Source organism: Schistocerca gregaria, chromosome 3, assembly GCF_023897955.1.
Source record: "Schistocerca gregaria isolate iqSchGreg1 chromosome 3, iqSchGreg1.2, whole genome shotgun sequence".
In the NCBI taxonomy this organism is placed as follows: domain Eukaryota; kingdom Metazoa; phylum Arthropoda; class Insecta; order Orthoptera; family Acrididae; genus Schistocerca; species Schistocerca gregaria.
In genome coordinates this window covers 17838341-17843352 of record NC_064922.1, presented here as the reverse complement: position 1 = coordinate 17843352, position 5012 = coordinate 17838341, and the positions used below count along the sequence as shown (strand labels likewise).

The 5012-nt window shown below is 49.3% G+C and overlaps 1 non-coding gene across 1 annotated transcript; it reads right to left on the bottom strand.

Moving 5' to 3' along the window:
* Nucleotides 1-3015: 3015 nt before the first annotated feature.
* On the bottom strand, nt 3016-3088 carry Trnak-uuu (transfer RNA lysine (anticodon UUU)). Its single transcript has one exon. It is a non-coding gene; the product is annotated as a tRNA-Lys (tRNA).
* Between the last annotated feature and the right edge of the window lie 1924 nt (nt 3089-5012).

Below are 5012 nucleotides of genomic sequence, written 5' to 3'. Positions count from 1 at the left end.
TCCGCAGCGCGTAACGTATCCTTCAGCATACGGGTCTTGACATCAGATGTAATGCCATTGACGTTGATCGTGGCGAGGCGGTATGCCTGGTCCATCAAGTCTCGGGAGGTGACCATGGTATGACAGAAGGGCAGTAGTCGTGACGTGGAGCGCCGGTCTTGCGAAGTGCTAGGCAGCGACGAGAGGTGCTCATGCCGCCTTAGGCGTCTGTCGCCGGCCGCGTAGACGCTGCCATCGGCATCGGTGCATCGTCTTGGTCCTGAAACGCATCCTGCAACTCCATCTCCTGCGCCCAGTCGCCCAGGGTCGTTGACACCACTGGATCTCGAGAGGCAGACGGAGGCAAGGGTGCATCCCCGGTGTCGGAGCTGCGGTGATCTCCTGCATCCCCATGTGGTCCAGACCCAGCGGCAGTGGGAGAAGACGTCGAACCGTGTGAGACGGTAGGGTCGCCTGTGTCGGCGCGGTGGAGCGGTTGAGGCACCTCGTCATCCAGCGGTGTCGCATCGGGCTGTTCTACGTCGTCGGTTGTCTTGCGCCGCTTCTTATGACGCTTGGGTGATTTCTGCTTACGCTGCCGCGCCTCTGTTTCCGACGTAGGGCAAGGGGAGGACGCTGCATCCTGTGCTTCAACTTCCATCGCACCGTCGGCGAGCCGTTGTGACGGTGCGCCGGGGTCCGACGAAAGGACATCAGTAGCATCAGCACTGAAAGACGCTTGGGGCTCCGTGGAAGCTACTGCAGGGTCCTCCAAAGCTCGCACCAATACAGTGGGGTCGTCATATAAAGCTGGCGTCTCCCGTCTCGCCGCCGCAACATACGTAATCGGCAGAGAGGTCGGTGTCGACGGACGAATCTGGTCGGTCGAGGGTGTCTGCACGAGACGGCGTTGCAGGCATTCGGTACGCATGTGTCCCGTCTGGCCACAACCGGAGCAGGTTCTCGGCTGACCGTCGTAAATAATTGTTGCCCTGCAACCAGCGATCGTGAGATACGAAGGAATATGGCGATGCAGGTCAATACGGACTTGTCGCACCCCGTTAAGGACTGGGTAGGTGTCTAAGGTCTCCCATTTTTTGGCCGTGTGGCCGAGAACTGTTCCATAGAGTCAAAGAGCAAGGGTGACCAAACCCGCTGGAACTTCAAAAGGTAGCTCAAACACGCGCACATTTTGGATTCCCAATCCAGCACGTTCAAGCGTCACCACACCCACGTTTCCGTCTGAGTGGCAGAACCGATAACCTGGCGTCGAGCGTCTGAGTAGTTTGTCACATACTTCGTCGTCAGTGAACTTAAGATATACGACGCTGGAGACAATAGATAAGTGGATACCGAACAGCTCGTTAGGATCAACATGTATCACATCGCGTAAAAAACGCTCTACTTCGTGGGCCTTGGGTCTAGAGTACGTAGTGTCGAACTGCAGCTTGATCGTGGCTTTCCGATACGAAAGAGCCATTGTGTGTCAGGAACGTGACGGCAATACGTAACACTAGCGCGGCGGCGCGGTAAACGACAACACACCCGGAAACGCGACACGGAGCGGCCGGGACGTACCGCACCGCTCCACAGCCAAAGGCCGACTTGCCAACTGAGCTACGCCCCATGCACGACCAAACTGCGCTATTCCCCATTCTTTGCGACTCTGATGCGCACGAACACGATTGTTGGTTGGTTTGTAGCGCTGAAGGGAGCAGAGTACAAATTCGCGGACACGTTCATATACACAAAAGTTCCAAGTAGTTTCGATGCTCTGGTATTACAAATGCAAATTCCGTCTGTTTTTAACGTCTTAAATTGAAAGAGCCGTCACAAATTGCTCCGTTTTTACTCCTTGTCGACAATCATACAGCACCTGAGGTAACAAACACATCTCGAGCCCCATTGTGCACTCCATTACGACGACGACGACGACGACCGCGAGGGGCTCTGAGATTTGTGAGAAATACATCTATAAAATGAAATTCAGACTGCCTCGTCGCACCTTATGCTTTCTCAGAACTGGAAAAACACGACCGTGGCACGATTCGAACCTGCAATCTTCGGATCCGAAGTCCAACGCCTTATCTATTAGGCCACACCGTCACTGACGACCAAGTATAACTTACATACGACTCATCTCGAAACGCTCACACCCCCTGAGGAATTGTGTTTTCGTTCCACACAGCCGCTGCCCCTTGCTCTATCCCACCCATTCGTTACATTCAACCTCTTACGAGACCGAAAAAATATAGACCACCACACACTTTGTGCATTCGGAATCGAAGGCAGGGTGTCCCGCGCCGCATTTGCTACGATGGCCATTTGCTACTTCTGCAGAAACGGCGGCGGCGGCGACGACGACGACGACGACGACGACGACGACGACGACGACATCGACGACCGCGAGAGGCTCTGAGATTTGTGAGAAATACATCTATAAAATGTAATTCAGACTGCCTCGTCCCACCTTATGCCGTACCGCTTTGGCAAATGCTTTATCTGCGCCATTCGCCTTAATCACATCTGAGAGTAATTCTTAATAAAACGCCTGTCGCTAATTGTTCGTCATCACAGATACTGTTTGCTATACGGCCACGACGCGCAACTGATTTCCAAAATTCGTCTTCTTCCTGTGAGAATGGAACTCACGACCCCTAGTTTACTAGATCAGTGCTCTACCACTGAGCTAAAGAGGCGCGGCCTAGCGGCAATTTTGTGTACTTCGTCCGTACGGTCGTCTGAATCATCAGACTTCAGCTGACAAACCTTCATATTTTCGACTAATATGTGCACCTATGGCGACCCATTACTGCTTGGCTACACATCTGACACATAGCCGATGTTCTCTCCAAACAAAACCACTTGCACTTCAGAACATGACTTTCACACATGTCTACAAAATCACCTTCACCTTCAAATACAGTTTCTTGCGACTGATGGAGACGTAGGCAAATTTTAAAGTTGCTATTTCCATTACATCTCGTTAATCAGAAAAACGGCAATTTACAACTGCAGCGGAAAAAAATACCGTTCCGCCCAGCGTAGGGCTCGAACCCACGACCTTGTGACTAAAAATCGCATGCTCTACCGACTGAGCTAGCCGTGCTAACTCGTTGGATACATGCTGGGTAGCAGATCACACAGCACTCGTTTGGGTTGGTTGCTCCCATACAGAAACCCTCCATGCTGCCTAATGTTTTCCTAACGTCACACTCGTCACGTACTTCACTTTTATTTCATAATCATTTCTGAGAGGTAAAGGAGTTGCATGACAATCTGCTGAGCTAGCAGCGTCAAAATTAACACACATACTTGATGTGACTCAAAAGCTGAACGAGTTACTTTCCGACGTTGTTATAGATGTGCAAGTGCCAGTCAAAACTCGCGGTGACGGCACTCTGCCGACCATTTCGCTAGTTAACACCGGTCTTGTTGTGTGTTTTTCAAGCTCAAGACCATCTCCAAGCAGAAAATGGTCAACAGCAACATTCAGACGGTTTCTTACTGCTCAATTGCTACATTAAAACGGTATGTTTCTTTTTCAGAACTGGAAAAACACTACTGTGACAGGATTCGAACCTGCAATCTTCGGATCCAAAGTCCAACGCCTTATCTATTAGGTCACACGGTCACTGACGACCAAGTATAACTTATATACGACTCATCTCGAAACGCTCACACCCCCTGAGGAATTGTGTTTTCGTTCCACACAGCCGCTGCCCCTTGCTCTATCCCACCCATTCGTTACATTCAACCTCTTACGAGACCGACCAATTATAGACTGGCAAACAAGACCACACACTTTGTGCATTCGGAATCGAAGGCAGGGTGTCCCTCGCCGCATTTGCTACGATGGCCATTTGAAACTTCTGCAGAAACGGCTAAGGCGGAGGCGGCGACGACGACCGCGAGAGGCTCTGAGATTTGTGAGAAATACATCTATAAAATAGAATTCAGACTGCCTCGTTCCACCTTATGCCGTACCGCTTTGGCAAATGCTTTATCTGCGCCATTCGCCTTAATCACATCTGAGAGTAATTCTTAATAAAACGCCTGTCGCTAATTGTTCGTCATCACAGATACTGTTTGCTATAGGGCCATGACGCGCAACTCATTTCCAAAATTCGTCTTCCTCCTGTGAGGATGGAACTCACGACTCCTGGTTTACTAGACCAGTGCTCTACCACTTTTTTCTTTTTTTTCTTTTTTTTACCTGTAATCTTCAGATCCGAAGTCCGAGGCCTTATCCATTTTTTTCCATATTTTTTCTATTTTTTTTACACCTTAACCAATTTTTTTTAGATAACAACGACCCCTGGTTTACTATACCAGTGCACTACCACTTTTTTTTTTTAACGCGCACTTCCGGTACCGGGAATCGAACCCGGGCCTCCTGGGTGAGAGCCAGGTATCGTAGCCACTTTTTTGTTCTGATCCATTTTTTTTCTTTTGTTAGGTAAAATGCGGTAAACAAACAGGGAGAGGCAAAGTGGGCAGGGATCGTGCAATCCGAAGCCTGGCCACAATGTCTCCCACCATAACTGTCACCATGTCACCCTACCTCTACTGCGAAATAAAGAAAAAACTGCGGCTTGACTCCGCCGCCGGTAACAGAAAAACAGAAAATAATCCGAAGACAAATGGTGCTTCCAAACGCAGTGTAAATTAATTATGACCATTTCATATTTATGCAGGAGAATAGGGAAATCCGTGCATTTTGCACCGCATGATTGCATCTCGCTCCTCAATCAATGTTAATAATTGATGAACAAAATAAATTAAAATTCTTCTACTGTTGTTCTCTCTATCGTATCTTCTGTTACAATAAAAAAAAACTAGGAAATACAGTTTCGTGGAAGGCATCCGCCAATGAGACGTAACGCGCTACATCAAACGAGCTGTTATTTTCTGAATCCGACGAATTATCAAGATGACACACTCGTAAAGTCGTCCCCGCACTAACGTCTTTTGTCTTCACTCTGGGCGGCCGATAGGAGAGTGGAATCCACCATGTCGAAAAGGGGCTGTAA